The sequence below is a fragment of the Pseudophryne corroboree genome, chromosome 9, assembly GCF_028390025.1.
Source record: "Pseudophryne corroboree isolate aPseCor3 chromosome 9, aPseCor3.hap2, whole genome shotgun sequence".
NCBI lineage: Eukaryota > Metazoa > Chordata > Amphibia > Anura > Myobatrachidae > Pseudophryne > Pseudophryne corroboree.
The window spans coordinates 373623924-373642375 of NC_086452.1; the positions used below are offsets into that span (position 1 = coordinate 373623924).

Consider the following 18452-nt stretch of genomic DNA (forward strand, 5'->3'; position numbering starts at 1 on the left):
ATGAGTGCTTCCATCCTCATGTGAAGGTGACCCACTAGTCATGAGGAATATAGGAGAGGGCCTCAGCCGTTCCTTGCCACACCGTGTCATAAATGGCATATTGGCAAGTTTACGCTTCTCCTCAGACGATTTTAATTTTGATTTTTGGGTCATTTTACTGAACTTTTGATTTTTGGATTTTACATGCTCTCTACTATGACATTGGGCATTGGCCTTGGCAGACTACGTTGATGGCGTTTCATCGTCTCGGCCATGACTAGTGGCAGCAGCTTCAGCATGAGGTGGAAGTGGATCTTGATCTTTCCCTATTTTACCCTCCACATTTTTGTTCTCCATTTTTTAATGTGTGGAATTATATGCCAGTAATATATTTATCAATAGCAATGGCCTACTACTATATATACTGCGCACAAAAACTTAAATGCACCACAGGTATGGATGGATAGTATACTTGACGACACAGAGGTAGGTAGAGCAGTGGCCTACTGTACCGTACTGCTATATATTATATATACTGGTGGTCAGCAAACTGTGCAAAACTGAAATGCACCACAGGTATGGATGGATAGTATACTTGACGACACAGAGGTAGGTAGAGCAGTGGCCTACTGTACCGTACTGCTATATATTATATATACTGGTGGTCAGCAAACTGTGCAAAACTGAAATGCACCACAGGTATGGATGGATAGTATACTTGACGACACAGAGGTAGGTAGAGCAGTGGCCTACTGTACCGTACTGCTATATATTATATATACTGGTGGTCAGCAAACAGTGCAAAACTGAAATGCACCACAGGTATGGATGGATAGTATACTTGACGACACAGAGGTAGGTAGAGCAGTGGCCTACTGTACCGTACTGCTATATATTATATATACTGGTGGTCAGCAAATTGTGCAAAACTGAAATGCACCACAGGTATGGATGGATAGTATACTTGACGACACAGAGGTAGGTAGAGCAGTGGCCTACTGTACCGTACTGCTATATATTATATATACTGTTGGTCAGCAAACTGTGCAAAACTGAAATGCACCACAGGTATGGATGGATAGTATACTTGACGACACAGAGGTAGGTAGAGCAGTGGCCTACTGTACCGTACTGCTATATATTATATATACTGGTGGTCAGCAAACTGTGCAAAACTGAAATGCACCACAGGTATGGATGGATAGTATACTTGACGACACAGAGGTAGGTAGAGCAGTGGCCTACTGTACCGTACTGCTATATATTATATATACTGGTGGTCAGCAAACTGTGCAAAACTGAAATGCACCACAGGTATGGATGGATAGTATACTTGACGACACAGAGGTAGGTAGAGCAGTGGCCTACTGTACCGTACTGCTATATATTATATACTGGTGGTCAGCAAACTGTGCAAAACTGAAATGCACCACAGGTATGGATGGGATAGTATACTTGACGACACAGAGGTAGAGCAGTGGACTACTGTACCGTACTGCTATATATATCGTTATACTGGTGGTTAGCAAAATTCTGCACTGTCCTCCTACTATATACTACAATGCAGCACAGATATGGAGAGTTTTTCAGGCAGAGAACGTATAATACTGGTGGTCACTGGTCAGCAAAACTCTGCACTGTCCTCCTACTATATAATACTGCTGGTCCCCAGTCCCCACAATAAAGCAATTAGCACACTGAGCACAGATATTTGCAGCACACTGAGCACAGATATGGAGCGTTTTTCAGGCAGAGAACGTAGATATTTGCACTTGCAGCACACTGAGCACAGATATTTGCAGCACACTGAGCACAGATATTTGCAGCCCACTGAACATAGAAACTGAGAGGACTCCAGCCACGTCCTCTCACGATCATCTCCAATGCACGAGTGAAAAATGGCGGCGACGCGCGGCTCCTTATATAGAATACGAATCTCGCGAGAATCCGACCGCGGGATGATGACGTACAGGCGCGCTCGGGTTAACCGAGCAAGGCGGGAGGATTCGAGTTGCTCGGACCCGTGCATAAAAAGGTGAAGTTCGGGCGGGTTCGGATCCCGAGGATCCGAACCCGCTCATCACTACTTAGGAGCTGATTGGCTGGCACTTTTTCTCCATCCACTTTATCTCTCCCTAAAGGTGGGTACACACAGGAAAGATATATCTGCAGATCAATTGATCTGCAGATATATCTATGGACGGATCGGGCAGTGTGCTGTGAATACATACTGCCCGATCCGTCGGGGACTGAAGTCATGAACTGGGCGGGCGTGTACACACGCCCGCCCAGTTCAGCTGTCAATCACCGCCGGCCGCCGCAGCATGTGTACGGGCGGTCAGCCGACCGCCGTACACACACAGCAATGCGCCAATATATCGTTAGATATATTGGCCGTCGGCTGTGTTGCGGGGCCGTCGCGATACGTCTGAACGACGGAGTATGGTAGTAGTCAGTGAACTTTGGGGGTGATTCAGAGGTGATCGCTGCAATGGCAGCGATTGCACTCTGAAGGCTTTTGTGCTGTGCACCCATGCCTTTTTAGTTGAACGTCTATGACAGGGTTTAAGTACCCTGTGATTGCGGTGTGGGCCAATCTCAGAACAAGGCTGATTATTGTGCACACATCTTGTATGCTATTACCAATAACCAGATTGAGTTTACATAAGGGTGGCATATTGAATACTGCTTTTGTTTCATTTAGGAGGTACTATGGCAACATAAATTCACTAGATCCAGGGGCATCTCTAGAGAGGAGGGGACCCGTGTGCAGACTCTGTGTGTGGGCCCACTCCTCTCCCATAGCCGTCACGCCACTGCTAGCGCTCTCAGCGCTCTAGACTCTGACACAGTGCCAGAGTCTACAGCGCATGCGCAGGACTACGAAAAATGGCCACCGTGCCATTTTTTCCAGAGTCCTGCGCTTGCACTGTAGACTCTGGCACTGTGCCAGAGTCTCTTGTGGTTAGTGCGCTAGCAGCGGCGTGACAGCTATGGGAGAGGAGGGGGCCCACACATGGTCAGCGATGGACTCCGGAAAGGTAAGTATAGGAGAAATTGGTGCAGTGTGTGCGGTGTGGGCCCCCCCGGGACTCAGGGGCCCGTGTGCACCGCACACACTGCACCCATTATAGAAACGCCTATGACTAGATCACTAGAATTTCCCGCTGGGACCCTACCCACTAGGAAGTAGTTTTGAGAGTAACAGGTACCTCTGTACCAACATTAAGGTGATCCAGTGCCCTCTCAGCTAACCTCTGTTTGGCTTTCAGAACAATTAATATGCTGTGATGCACTGACAATGTTTTGGTTGACTATTAACCTAGTGCAAACAAATTTTCGCACACTCTAGAGATTGTTATAATGTGCATGATCTCTTCCTCCCTTGTATGAACCTGAGATTGAGAAGCTCTCATGTGTCACACGTGGGCATATATATGTGAATACTTTTGTGACTAGTGAGTTCTTTTCAGAATAAAACTGATTATCGTGCACACATCTTGAATGCTATTACCATTAGCCAGATTGAAATTACACAAAGGTGGCATAAAAATGTATACGCAGACACTATTCTCGTTTGTATTTAGGAGACACCATGGTCAGGGCTGGTTCTAGACCCTGTGGCGCCCAGGGCGAAAGTTTCCTTTGGCAACACCCCCCCCCCCCACCTGGTAAAAAAGGGCTAGTGCGTGCCTTAGGCGCGTGGCAAAAAAACTAGGGGCGTGGCTTCATGGGGAAGGGTCATCGTCAGTTATGCCCCCTGTAGCTGTGCCCTCAGTAGTTGTGCACCCAGTACTGTGCCCTCAGTAGTTTTACCCCCTGTAGCTGTGCCCTCAGTAGTTGTGCCTCCAGTACTGTGCCCCCTGTAGCTGTGCCCTCAGTAGTTGTGCCCAGTACTGTGCACTCAGTAGTTGTGCCCCCAGTACTGTGTCCCCAGTACTGTGCCCCATGTAGCTGTGCCCCAGTCTTGTACCCCCTGTGTAGCTGTGCTCTCAGTAGTTGTGCCCCCTGAAGCTGTGCCGCTTACAAAAATAAATTAATAAATTAATACTCACCATCCTTGCTCCTGCTTCCCGACCGCTGCTGCCCTCCGTCTCCGGCCGCCGGCACCGCTCCTCGGATCTATGGGAGAGGCATCATGACGTCTCTCCCATAGCACCTCATAGACACTAGAGGTCAATAATGACCTCTAGCATCTATGGCCGCTCCCACAATGCCGTGCGGTGTGCGATTATGTCATCGCGCACCGCACGGCACCAGTAGCGGATCTTGCCATGGCGGCGGCACCCTTGGGACGGCAGTGGCGTCCTCGGGGCAACGGCCCCCCGGGCAAAAGTCCTGCTTGCCTGTGGCAAGATCCGCTACTGACCATGATAACACAAATTTACTGTGATCACTAGAGTTTTACTCCGGGGCACCAATAGCTATTAATACCTTCTTGTCACATGGGGTAATTCAGACCTGATTGCTATTCAGTGCGCATGCAAGCTGCGTTCGCAATTGTGCAAACAGTATGCAAGCGTGCAAACAGACAGGAAAACACACCCATCACGCACGAGTGCACAAAAATGTGTAGCAGTGCACAAAAGGGGTGTTTACAATTTTGAATCGCACAGTAGCAATGCGTTCGTAAGGTTGCGAAGCGCATCGCTTTCAACAAGAAGCTTGTCATAGATGTTCGTTGCATTCACTAGCTTGCACATAATCTCACAATGATGTTTTTTTCCCCAACATATATAAAACAATCACCAGAAGGAATTGTAATGTGATTGATCAATTAAGTGACCCGGCTCCATAGCAGTGCATGCTAATATGGACGAGATTGTCCATATTGGCCTGCATGCATAAGCAACCCGGCACCAACGATTACCGAGTGCGGTGCCGCGTATCATTAATCGTTGGTGCCTACATACTGCACGATATGAACGAGTTCTCGTTCGTTAATGAATGAGCGTTCATATCGTGCAGTGAGATCTGCCAGTGTGTAGGGCCCATAAGTCTGTTATGACTAACTTTGCAAAACAATGAATGTTTTACTGTAATCTGTGGCCTGCCTCAGTGATAACATGCCTTAATAGCCAAACTGTGGCAGGGAATGCCGGGATGTGCATTCACACAGCAGCTGCAGGGGGACTGGTTGAAGACACATGTATATAATTAAAAAGAAGAAAAAATATTAGGTGAACTAAATAATAAGAATTTACTCACCGGTAATTCTATTTCTCGTAGTCCGTAGTGGATGCTGGGAACTCCGTAAGGACCATGGGGAATAGACGGGCTCCGCAGGAGACTGGGCACTCTAAAAGAAAGATTAGGTACTATCTGGTGTGCACTGGCTCCTCCCTCTATGCCCCTCCTCCAGACCTCAGTTAGGGAAACTGTGCCCGGAAGAGCTGACACAACAAGGAAAGGATTTGGAATCCAGGGTAAGACTCATACCAGCCACACCAATCACACTGTACAACTTGTGATAACCATACCCAGTTAACAGTCTGAACAACAACTGAGCCTCATTTAACGGATGGCTCATAACAATAACCCTTTAGTTAAGCAATAACTATATACATGTATTGCAGAGAGTCCGCACTTGGGACGGGCGCCCAGCATCCACTACGGACTACGAGAAATAGAATTACCGGTGAGTAAATTCTTATTTTCTCTGACGTCCTAGTGGATGCTGGGAACTCCGTAAGGACCATGGGGATTATACCAAAGCTCCCAAACGGGCGGAAGAGTGCGGATGACTCTGCAGCACCGCATGAGCAAACTCAAGGTCCTCCTCAGCCAGGGTATCAAACTTGTAGAACTTAGCAAACTTGTTTGACCCCGACCAAGCAGCAGCTCGGCAAAGCTGTAAAGCCGAGACCCCTCGGGCAGCCGCCCAAGAAGAGCCCACCTTCCTTGTGGAATGGGCTTTCACTGATTTTGGATGCGGCAATCCAGCCGCAGAGTGAACCCGCTGATTCGTGCTATAGATCCAGCGAGCTATAGTCTGCTTCGAAGCAGGAGTGCCAACCTTGTTGGCTGCATACAGAATAAACAGCGAGTCAGACTTTCTGACTCCCGCCGTTCTGGAAACATACATTTTCAAAGCCCGGACTACGTCCAGCAACTTGGAATCCTCCAAGTCCCTAGTAGCCGCAGGCACCACAATAGGCTGGTTCAAATGAAATGATGATACCACCCTAGGGAGAAATTGGGACGAGTCCTCAATTCTGCCCTGTCCATATGAATGATCAGATAAGGGCTTTTACATGACAAAACCGCATTTTCTGACACACGCCTAGCCGAAGCTAAGGCCAATAGCATGACCACTTTCCACGTGAGATATTTTAGCTCCACGGTCTTAAGTGGCTCAAACCAGTGGGATTTCACGAAATCCAACACAACGTTAAGATCCCAAGGTGCCACCGGTGGCACAAAAGGAGGCTGAATATGCAGCACCCCCGGAACAACGTCTGAACTTCAGGCAGTGAAGTCAGTTCATTTTGAGAGAAAATTGATAGGGCCGAAATCTTGACCTTTGTGGATCCTAATTTTAGGCCCATAGTCACTCCTGACTGTAGGAAGTGCAGGAATCGACCCCGCTGGAATTCCTCTGTAGGGCCTTCCCGGCCTCACACCAAGCAACCTATTTTCGCTATATACAATGAAAAAGTCTTGCTGTCACGCCTTTCCTAGCCTTTATCAGCGTAGGAATAACTGCATCCGGAATGCCCTTTTACGCTATGATCCGGCGTTCAACCGCCATGCCGTCAAATGCAGCCACGGTAAGTCTTGGAACAGACAGGGCCCCTGTTGCAACATGTCCTGTCTGAGAGGCAGAAGCCCTGAGTCCTCTGAGAGCATTTCTTGCAGCTCCGGGTACCAAGTCCTTCTTGGCCCATTCGGAGCAAAGAATATTGTTCTCACTCCTCCTTTTATTACAATTCTCAGCCCTTGGGTATGAGAAGAAGAGGAGGGAATACATAGACCGACTGGAACACCCACGGTGTTACTAGTGCGACCACAGCTATCACCTGAGGGTCCCATGACCCGGCTTAAAACCATTTTTAGCTTTTTATTGAGGTGGGACGCCAGCTAGTCCACCTGAGGCAGTTCCCATCAATTTGCAAACTGCGTGAAGACTTCCTGATGAAGTCCCCACTTTCCCGGGTGGAGGTCGTGCCTGCTGAGGAAGTCTGCTTCCCAGTTGTCCACTCCCGGAATGAACACTGCTGACAGTGCGCTTACTTGATTCTCCGCCCAGCGAAGAATTCTGGTGGCTTCTACCCTCGCCACCCTGCTCCTTGTGCCGCCTTGGCGGTTTACATGAACCCCTGCGGTCTGCCTGGATCAGAACCGGTTGGTCGCGAAGCAGGATCTCCGCTTGACTTAGGGCGTTGTATATGGCCCTTAGTTCTAGGATATTGATGTGAAGGCAAGTCTGTTGACTTGACCACAGACCTTGGAAATTTCTTCCCTGTGTAACTGCCCCCCACCCTCGGAGGCTTGCATCCGTGGTCACCAGGATCCAGTCCTGAATGCCGAATCTGCGGCCCTCGAGAAGGTGAGCACTCTGCAGCCACCACAGGAGAGACACCCTGGCCCTGGGAGATAGGGTGATTAACCGATGCATCTGAAGAGGTGATCCGGACCACTTGTCCAGTAAGTCCCATTGGAAGGTCCTCGCATGGAACCTGCCTAAGGAGATGGCCTCGTATGATGCCACCATCCTTCCCAGGACTCCAGTGCAGTGATGCACTGACACCTGTTTTGGTTTTAATAGATTCCTGACCAGTGTCATGAGCTCCTGAGGGAGATAAACCCTTTTCTGGTCTGTGTCTAGGATCGTGCCTAGGAGAGGCAGATGAGCTGTAGGAACCAACTGCGACTTTGGAATATATAGAATCCAGCCGTGTTGCCGTTACACTTCCAGAGAAAGTGATACGCTGTTCAGCAACTGCTCTCTTGATCTCGCTTGTATGAGGAGATCGTCCAAGTACGTGATAATAGTGACACCTTGCTTCCGCAGGAGCACAATCATATCCGCCATTACCTTGGTTATGACAATCCCGTACCGCAATTCTGAGGTATGCCTAATGAGGTGGATAAATGGGGACATGAAGGTATGCATCCCTTATGACCCGATTCATGATAAAGTCTCCCTCTTTTTAGGCTTGCCCTGACCGCTCTTAGCGATTCCATCTTGAACTGGAACCTTCTCAGGTATATGTTCAGGGATTTTTAATTCAATATGGGTCTGACCGAACCGTCTTTTTTCGGGATTACAACATGGTCAAATAATAACACCCTCTTGTTGAAGGAGGGGACCCTTGACCACCACCTGTTAAAGATACAATTTGTGAATTGCAGTTAACACTGGCTCCCCCTCTTGGGGGGAAGCCCGCAGGGCCGTCGGTGAGGGGGCATCTTCTCACAGTCCAGCTTGTATTCCTGAGACACAATATCTATTGCCCAGGGACCTAACAGGGAGTGAACCCACTTGTGGCTGAACTTACGAAGGCGTGTCCCCACCAGGCCTAGCTCCGCCTGTGGAGCCCCAGCGGCATAGGTGGATTTTTGTAGGGGCCGGGGAGGACTTCTGTTCCTGGGAACTAGCTGTGTTGATCCCGGCTCTGACAAGAAAGGCCGCACCTCAGACTTTCTTGTTTCTTTATTCGAAAGACTGCATTTAATAATGTCGTGCTTTCTTAGGCTGCGCAGGAATATAAGGCAAACTAGCAGAATTACCAGCTATAGCTGTGGAGACCAGGCCCGAGAACCCTTCTCCACACAATCCTCAGCCTTCCATATGCCTCTTAAGTCGGCATCATCTGTCCAATGCATATTCTACAGGACACGTCAAGTAGAGATCGACATAGCTTTGACTCTAGGACCCAGTATACTCATGTCTCTTTGGGCATGCTTTATAACTATATATCTATCACTTAAGACAGCATCTTTAATATATTTACTAGGGTCTCAATCTCTGCTGATAAGGTACCTGTCCACGCTGCCACAGCGCTATAAACCCATGCCGACACAATCGCCGGTCTGGGTAGTATACTAGAATGTGCACGCTATCTGCAGGATCCCTGAGAATAGCAAGTGCTACCGTCTGTGCAAACAGGACACCCTAGGGGAAGATTCTCAACACATCCTGGCCCTAGTGGGGAAAGGATACAGCCTGAGAATTTTCTTGTGGGAAGCTGCCGTCTCTTGTCTGGAGATTCCCGCTCTTTTTCCTCATGAGAGGAGGGAAATTTAACTCAACATTCTTCGCCTTAAACATGTGTACTCTCGTGTCAGGGACAGATGAGTCATCAGTGATATGCAAATCATCTTTTATTTCAATATCATATATTGAATACCTTCTAGCCATCTTGGCTGTAACTTTGCATTATCGTAGTCGACAGTGGAGTTAAACTCCGTGTCGATACCAGTGTTTGTTATTTTGGATAGTGAGCATTGTGAGACTCTGAAGGTCTCTGTGACATAGGGACAGACATGGGTAGATTTCCTGTCTGTTCCCTAACCATTTGTGCAATAAATTCACCTTAGCACTTACACATATCCAAACAGGTGTCGGCGTTGTCGACGGAGACACCCTCTCACATACATATCCGCTCTATCACCTCCTTAGAGGAGCCTTTTACCTCAGACATGTCGACACACGCGTACCGACACACCACACACACACACAGGGGATGCTCTATTTGAAGACCGTTCCCCCACAAGGCCCTTTGGAGAGACATAGAGAGAGTATGCCAGCACACACCCCAGCGCTATATAACCCAGGGATTACACTACAACTCAGTGTTTACCCAGTAGCTGCTGTATATACAATTTTTGCGCCTAAATTTATGTGCCCCTCCCTCTCTTTTCACCCTTTGTGTACCAGGATACTGCAGGGGAGAGCCTGGGGAGCTTCCTTCCAGCGGAGCTGTGAAGAGAAAATGGCGCTGGTGTGCTGAGGAAGAAGGCCCCGCCCCCTCAGCGGCGGGCTTCTGTCCTGTTTCTGACTAAAAATGGCAGGGGTTTTACACATATACAGTCACAGACTGTATTATGTGTATTTTTATGCCAAAGGTATTTTTATTGCTGCCCAGGGCGCCCCCCCCCCCAGCGCCCTGCACCCTACAGTGACCGGAGTGTGTGGTGTGCTGTGGGAGCAATGGCGCACAGCTGCGGTGCTGTGCGCTACCTTAATGAAGACAGGAGTCTTCTGCCGCCGATTTCATCACTTCTCTTCTGTCTTCTGGCTCTGCAAGTGGGACGGCGGCGCGGCTCCGGGAACGGACGATCGAGGTCAGGCACTGTGTTCGAACCCTCTGGAGCTAATGGTGTCCAGTAGCCTAAGAAGCACAAGCTAGCTGCAAGCAGGTAGGTTTGCTTCTCTCCCCTCAGTCCCACGTAGCAGTGAGTCTGTTGCCAGCAGATCTCACTGAAAATAAAAAACCTAACAAATACTTTCTTTCTAGCAAGCTCAGGAGAGCCCACTAGGAGCACCCAGCTCTGGCCGGGCACAGATTCTAACTGAGGTCTGGAGGAGGGGCATAGAGGGAGGAGCCAGTGCACACCAGATAGTACCTAATCTTTCTTTTAGAGTGCCCAGTCTCCTGCGGAGCCCGTCTATTCCCCATGGTCCTTACGGAGTTCCCAGCATCCACTAGGACATCAGGGAAACATGCTTACTATCCTCTATATCCAGCAACTCATCCTCCTCTTGATCTGGGGCCATAGCTGCCCACTCTGCACCCTCATCCTCATCTTCTTCCAAAGAGGGGGTGGGAAGTTGGATGGGGGAAGGAGCTTGAAAGGGGGTGGGAGGTTACATGGGGGAAGCATGATCAGATTGAGTGGGGGATGGAGCATGAGGGGGGAGGGAGGTTCAGATGAGGCAGAAGTTTAAGGGGGAGGGAGGTTCAGAAGGGCTTGAAGTTTGATGGGGAGGGAGGTTCAGAGGGGGTTAAAGTTTGTGGGGGGAGGGAGTTTCAGAGGGGGTTGAAGTTTGAGGGGGGGTTGAGAGGGAATGGAAGATTGATGGGGGAGGGTGTAGAAGATTGAGGAGGGGAGGGTGGTTGAGAGAGGGTGGAAGATTGAGGGGGGAGGGAGTTTGATGGGGAGATCGATCTTAAGGGGTTGCGGGCCTTTGTTGAGGGGAGGGACTGCCACACTGCTGCCTCCCACTCCTTTGTGCTCTGCATAAGGAGAGAGGAACACAGTTATGTTATTTTTGAAACATTAACTTTTTGAAAAAATACAACCACATTAGCTACTCTATAATGCACAATTAAAAAATGTGTTTTTGTTAGTATTGTACCATTGTGTAAGCAATATAATAAATGTTAATCGGAAAGTACAAATGGATTATAAATACATTGTTTAATTGTGTAAACCATAGGTCTGCAAACTCGGTCCTCATTACCCCACACAGTGCATGTTTTGCGGGTAACCCAGCAGGTGCACAGGTGTATTAATTACTCACAGATACATTTTAATTGGTCCGCAGGTGGAGTTAATTATTTCACTTGTGATTCTGTGAGGAGACCTGCAAAATATGCACTGTGTGGGGTAATGAGGGCCGAGTTTGCAGACCTATGGTGTAAACAAAATAATTGTATTTACACATACATTAGCACTATCTACAGCCTAAACAACATACACACATTTATGAATCAAAAGGAGATTTATGGTAAGACTTACCATTGCTAAATCTCTTTCTGTGATGTACACTGGATTCCACAGGGAATAACATTGGGGTGTAGAGTTGGATCTTGATCCGAGTCACCAACAGGCTATAGCTTTGACTGTTCCCAGGATGCACTGCACTGCCTCCTCTATATCCCCGCCTTCAGGTACTGGAGCTCAGTTTTGTTAACCAGTCCAATTCAGTAGCAGGTAAAAGAGATGACAGTAGTTAGTAGCAACAGATAACCACATTCTCACAACAGGAGAAGGTACCAGCAGCTAATGCATACAAACCCAAAGAAGCTATGTGCGTCAGGGTGGGCGCCCTGTGGAATCCAGCGTACCTCGCAGAAAGAGATTTAACAATGGTAAGTCTTACCATAAATCTCGTTTTCTGCAGTGGGGTACACTGGTATTCCACAGGGAATAACATAGGGGATGTCCTAAAGTAGTTCCTCATGGGAGGGAACACACTATAGCACGAACAAGAACCCGTCCTGGGAAGCGGAAGTATCAAAGGCATAGAACCTGATAAATGTGTTCACTGAGGACCACGTAGCCGCCTTGCACAATTGTTCTAGGGACGCGCCACGGTGGGCCGCCCAAAAAGGTCCAACAGACCGAGTAGAATGGGCCTTGATAGTAGCAGGATCTGGAAGTCCAGCCTGTACATAAGCTTGTGCAATCACCATTCTAATCAATGTGGCCAAGGTCTGCTTATTCGCAGGCCAGCCACGTTTGGGAAAACCAAAAAGGACAAAGAGAGAATCAGATCTCCTAAGAGAGGCGGTTCTCTCCACATATATACGGAGAGCCCTTAACACATCCAAAGACCATTCTTTGGAGGACAAACCAGGAGAGATGAAGGCCGGAACCACAATCTCCTGGTTAAGGTGGAAAGACGACACCACCTTAGGCAGATAACCAGGGCGAGTTCTAAGTACCGCACGTTCATGGTGAAAAATCAGAAAGGGTGACCGACAGGATAAGGCACCAAAGTCTGAAACCCTTCTAGCAGAGGCAATAGCCAGCAAAAATAAGACCTTAAGTGTAAGCCATTTAAGTTCCACAGACTCAAGAGGTTCAACCAGAGACTCTTGTAGGGCATCCAGAACAACCGACAAATACCAAGGAGCCACAGGAGGAACATAGGGAGGTTGTATCCGTAAAACACCCTGATTGAAAGTATGAACATCAGACAGAGTCGCAATTTTTCTCTGAAACCATACTGACAAGGTTGAAATATGAACCTTGAGGAAGGCCAGACGAAGGCCTAAGTCCAGGCCCTGTTGCAGAAAAGCCAAAAGTTTGGCAGTATTGAACTTTTATGCATCATAATTCTTAGCCGCACACCAGGTGAAGTAAGAATTCCAGACCCTATAATAAATCCGAGCCAAAGCTGGTTTACAGGCTTTCAACATAGTTTGAATGACCGCCTCAGACAATACTTTAGCTCTCAGAACTGAAGCTTCAATAGCCATGCCGTCAAAACCAGTCGATCAAGATCCTGGTAGACACAAGGGCCCTGAACGACGAGGTCTGGGCGTTGTGGAAGTAGAAGAGGACGCTCTATCGAGTGACCCTGCAGGTCTTAGAACCAATGCCGTCTGGGCCACGCTGGAGCTATTAGAAGTAGTAATCCTCCTTCTTGCTTGAACTTCCTTATTACCCTGGGCAAGAGTGACACTGGAGGGAACACATGTGGTAGCTGAAAGTTCTATGGAATTGCCAGTGCATCCACGAACGCTGCTTGAGGATCCCTTGTCCTTGCTCCGAAGACCGGAACCTTGTGATTGTGTTGAGACGCCATCAGGTCTACATCTTGTAGGCCCCACTTGTCCACTAGGAGTTGAACGACTTCTGGATGAAGGCTCCACTCCTCGGCGTGTACATCCTGATGACTGAGGAAGTCTGTTTCCCAGTTGAGGACCCCCGGAATGAACACTGACAATATGGCTGGCAGATGGCGTTCCGCCCATAGAAGAATCTTTGACACTTCCATCATCGCCATGCGGCTTCGAGTGCCGCCTTGATGATTTATGTATGCCACCGTGGTGGCATTGTCTGACTGTACTTGAACAGCACTGTTCTGTACCAGAGGCAGGGCCAGTTTCAGAGCATTGAACACTGCCCGCAACTCCAGAATGTTTATCGGAAGGATAAATTCCTCCCTGGTCCACCGACCCTGAAGAGAGTGTTGCTCCAACACCACACCCCAACCCCGCAGACTGGCATCCGTCGTTAGGAGGACCCAGTTGGAGATTCATAAGGGACAGCCCCTGCTCAATCGTTGGTCCTGGAGCCACCAGCTCAGAGACAGATGAACTTCCGGGGTCAAGGAAATCATGTGAGACCTGATCCGATGAGGCAGCCATCCCACTTGGAAAGGATTAACTGCTGCAGAGGGCGAGAATTAAATTGAGCGTACTCTACCATGTTGAAAGCCGACACCATGACGCCTAATATTTGCATCGCCGAGTGTATCGACACACAAGGGCGTGAGAGGAAGCATCATTTCCTGTCCTGAAGTTTCAGGACCTTCTCTGGAGACAAGAGCAACCGTTGGTTGTGTGTGTCCAGCAACGCCCCTCAGGTGCACCATGCTCTGCGCGGGAACCAGCGAGGATTTCTTCCAGTTGATGAGCCACCCGTGGGCTTGCAGGAGTTGGACCGTCAGCTCCAGATGATGGAGGAGAACCTCTGGGGAGTTTGCCAGGATCAACAAGTTGTCCAGATACGGCATGATCCTGATACCCTGACGGCGGAGTAGGGCCGTCATGACCGCCATGACCTTGGTGAAGATTTGCGGAGCCGTGGTCAGTCCAAAAGACAAGGCCTGGAATTGATAATGTAGGTTGCCAATAGCAAACCGCAGATATTGCTGATGCGGCATGGCAATAGGTATATGTAGGTAAGCATCCTGTATGTCCAGGGATATAGTCCTTAGGCTCCAAGACCATAACAATAGAGCGAAGAGTTTCCATAAGGAATTTGGATACCTTCACAAATTTGTTCAAAGACTTGAGGTTGAGAATGGGCCGTGAGGTTCCATTCAGTTTCGGAACAGCCATGAATAGTACCCCCTGCCTTTCTGAACCAGAAGCACTGGCACTATCACTCCTGTGTCCAGGAGGGATTGTATCACCAAATGTAGAGTTTTTGCGTTCAACGGATCTGAAGAGATATTTGTCGAGCAAAATTGGCGAGGGGGACGTTTCTTGAAAGAGATGGCGTATCCGTGAGTGACGACTTACCTCATCCAGGCATCTGAAGTGGTCTGTAACCATACCTGGGTGAACTGCAGAAGTCGGCCTCCCACCCTGGAAGCAGACTGACGGGTAGCCCAGCAACATTTAGGTTTGGGCATAAAGGTTTTGGAAGTGCGTGCCTGTTTTGGGTACGCCTGACCCTTTGCTTTACTTGGAGGTCGAAAGGAACGAAAGGTGGTACTTTTAGCCTTCAGAGCCGAAGGATTAGTACTCGGTAGACATGCAGTTTTAGCAGATGCTAAGTCAGCAACAATCTTGTTCAGATCTTCCCCAAAAAGGATGTTTCCCTTAAAAGGGATCACCTCCAAGATCTTTTTAGAGTCGAGATCCACAGACCAGGACCGCAACCACAGAATTCGGTGAGCCAGAATGGACGTAGTAGACGCTTTGGCTGCCAGCACACCGGCATCAGAGGCCGCCTCCTGAATGTAATGAGAGGCTGTGGTAATATATGAAAGACACTGTCTGGCATTATCAGAAAAATTAGAAGGTAGCTCCGCTTCAACTTCTTGAACCCAGGCTTCAATAGCTTTTGCAGCCCAAGAAGCTGCTATAGTAGGTCTATGCACAGCACCCGTAAGAGTGTAAATAGACTTCAAGCAACCATCAACATGCTTATCCGTCGGTACCTTCAGAGAGGTGACGGTAGTGACAGGCAGGGTAGAAGACACCACCAGATGTGCAAAATGTGAGTCCACCGAAGGTGGTGTTTCCCAATTTTTACTTAACTCTGCAGCGAGGGGATAATGAGCTAGCATATTTTTAGACAGGGAGAATTTATTTCCTGGAGACTCCCAGGATTCCTGACATATGTCAACTAAATGGTCAGAATGTTGCAAAACTAATTTAATAACCTTCTGACATTTGAACTTATCAGGTTTCTTAGATGTATCTGGAGGTTTAGTTCCATCATCGATCTGAAGAATCAGTTTGATAGCCTCCAAGAGGTCAGGAACGTCCACCTATGTTGTAGATTCCCCATCAGAAGCATCTGCATCAGTGTCTGGCCTGCTTAGATGACCCTTTGGTCCTAGGGGGTTGAGGGTCAGGCTTTTGTTTAACCAAAGACTGATTTAACTGCTGTAACTGAGTCGACAGAGGATTTACAACAGGGACAATATGTGATTGTACAGGCACAGGAGGTCCCACAGGGGGTGCAAGTCTCATTACTAGTGTAGTCAGTAAATTAGAAAGAGCAGCCCAAGTTGGGTCTTGGTGTGCCACCAGTGCTGCAGGCTGACCGAGGGGTACAGAACCTCCAATACCTGGACCCTCAGCTGGAATATTTTCCTCAGATAAATCCACGGCATCAGCACTGCATGACACAGGATCAACCACATCTCTCCCGCCCTGTTCCGCAGACATTATTGGAGAATGTAGCTCTAGGGTGATCTCCACGCCTGTAAAATGGTAAGAAAACGCTCCGCTCATCAGTACCATGAGTTCCGTGAGTACTGAGTTCTCTATCTGGAAAGTGAGACTTGCTAACGAGCTGCACTTGTGTTGCTTAACCTTCTGTGTGAATGCTAAATTCAGCAAGTCTCTTCATGCTGTCCAATGCTTCTGTACCAGGATCCACAAGTCCAGTGGTTACCAGATACAACTCCCTGTGCTCTCAGCCATTACTGTCTATCTCTGCAAACTTCCCTCCAAAACCAGTTATGGACTTCGCCATGACAGTTCCTGGTCAGCTGACCTTGCTGGGCCCAATATGGAATCACTTTCTCCTCATGTGACTCCCACATCCAGTCAGCAGTGAGCAAGAGGCATAAGTTCCAAATCCCAGCACTGGCAAGCTGTCAGTGGTTTGTTGTCTATCAGTCTGTAGTGAGCTCCTGCATCTATGCCTTGCTGGTTGCTTTCGCACCCGCCAAGTAGCTCTTAGCCTGTGCAGCTTAGCTGTGCTAGCATGTGGCTACCCACCACGATCTGGGTCACAGCAGCAGCATGTGACATCTCGCAGCCACCTTGGCCCGCCCCTGCAATGGTGCGGACACACCTGAGTTTTCTGGACTGCACCCCACCAATGGCATTCTAATGCCATTGGCATGCCCCCTCCCACCCCACGACCACCTCTGACTATCAATCAGGCAGGGGCAATCGCTCCAGCGAGATGCTTTAAACATTGTACTGAGACTTACTGGGAGTGCACACAAAAGCCTTCAGAGTGCGATCGCCTCTGAATCACCCCCAAAGTTCATTGACTACTACCATACATCACTGCATATGTCCGATCTCATCTGATCTTGGAAGCTAAACAGTGTTGTGCTGGGTTAGTACTTGGAAGGGAGACCTCCAAGGAATACCCAGTATTGTAGATCCCTATGAACTAATATGGATGCGTGACTTCGATACAACATGAACAGCAGTATCACCATCTTCTCTTCCTTCATATCTTTCAAGCTTTTAATTTTAACCTATGCGGTCTTGTAATAACGTCACGTGAATACCAGATAACCAGTGGAACATTATGTTAATTGACACAACACACTGCCTTAGAGCTCTGAGAAATATATAGTATTCTCAAAAACTGGTCCCTAGATCTTCCTGACTGACCTATTGTGGTCCTATTAATACTACAGATGTGCACCGGAAATTTTTCGGGTTTTGTGTTTTGGTTTTGGATTCGGTTCCGCGGCCGTGTTTTGGATTCGGACGCGTTTTGGCAAAACCTCCCTGAATTTTTTTGGGCGGATTCGGGTGTGTTTTGGATTCGGTGTTTCTTTTCAAAACCCCCTCAAAAACAGCTTAAATTATAGAATGTGGGGGTAATTTTGATCCTATAGTACTATTAACCTCAATAACCATAATTTCCACTCATTTCCAGTCTATTCTGAACACCTCACAATATTATTTTTAGGCCTAAAATTTGCACCAAGGTCGCTGGATGACTTAGCTAAGTGACCCAAGTGGCCGGCACAAACACCTGGCCCATCTAGGAGTGGCACTGCAGTGTCAGACAGGATGGCACTTAAAAAAATTGGCCCCAAACAGCAAATAATGCAAAGAAAAGAGAAAAAGAGGTGCACTGTGGTCGCTGGATGGCTAAGCTAAGTGACACAAACACCTCAATATCACAGGAATTATTCGTTCTAATCAATGGTATTATTGGTCCAAATCACTGGAAGAAAATGACAAAATCACTGGAATTATTCATTCTAATCAATGGTATTAATGGTCCAAATCACTGGAAAATGACAAAATCACTGGAATTATTCGTTCTAATCAATGGTATTATTGGTCCAAATCACTGGAAGAAAATGACAAAATCACTGGAATTATTTGGCAAGATCACTGTAATTAATAATTATAAATCACTGATATTAATTGGTAAAATCTCGCTATCGCCTGCCTAGTGAAGTGGAATCTAGATGGCATTTTGTACCGGGGACACAATAACTTCATCAATTGTCTAAATCCCACTGCACTAATGGCGGAAACGGGCACACGTCTAACAGCGCACTGATTATACTGAGAACTGATTATACTGATCACTGATGATACTACGGAGAACTGAAACTGAGCAGCGAG

At 48.0% G+C, this 18452-nt stretch overlaps 1 pseudogene; it reads left to right on the plus strand.

Moving 5' to 3' along the window:
- The first annotated feature begins 17123 nt into the window (after window positions 1-17123).
- Window positions 17124-17242, plus strand: LOC134958980 (5S ribosomal RNA; annotated as a pseudogene).
- Window positions 17243-18452: the final 1210 nt, after the last annotated feature.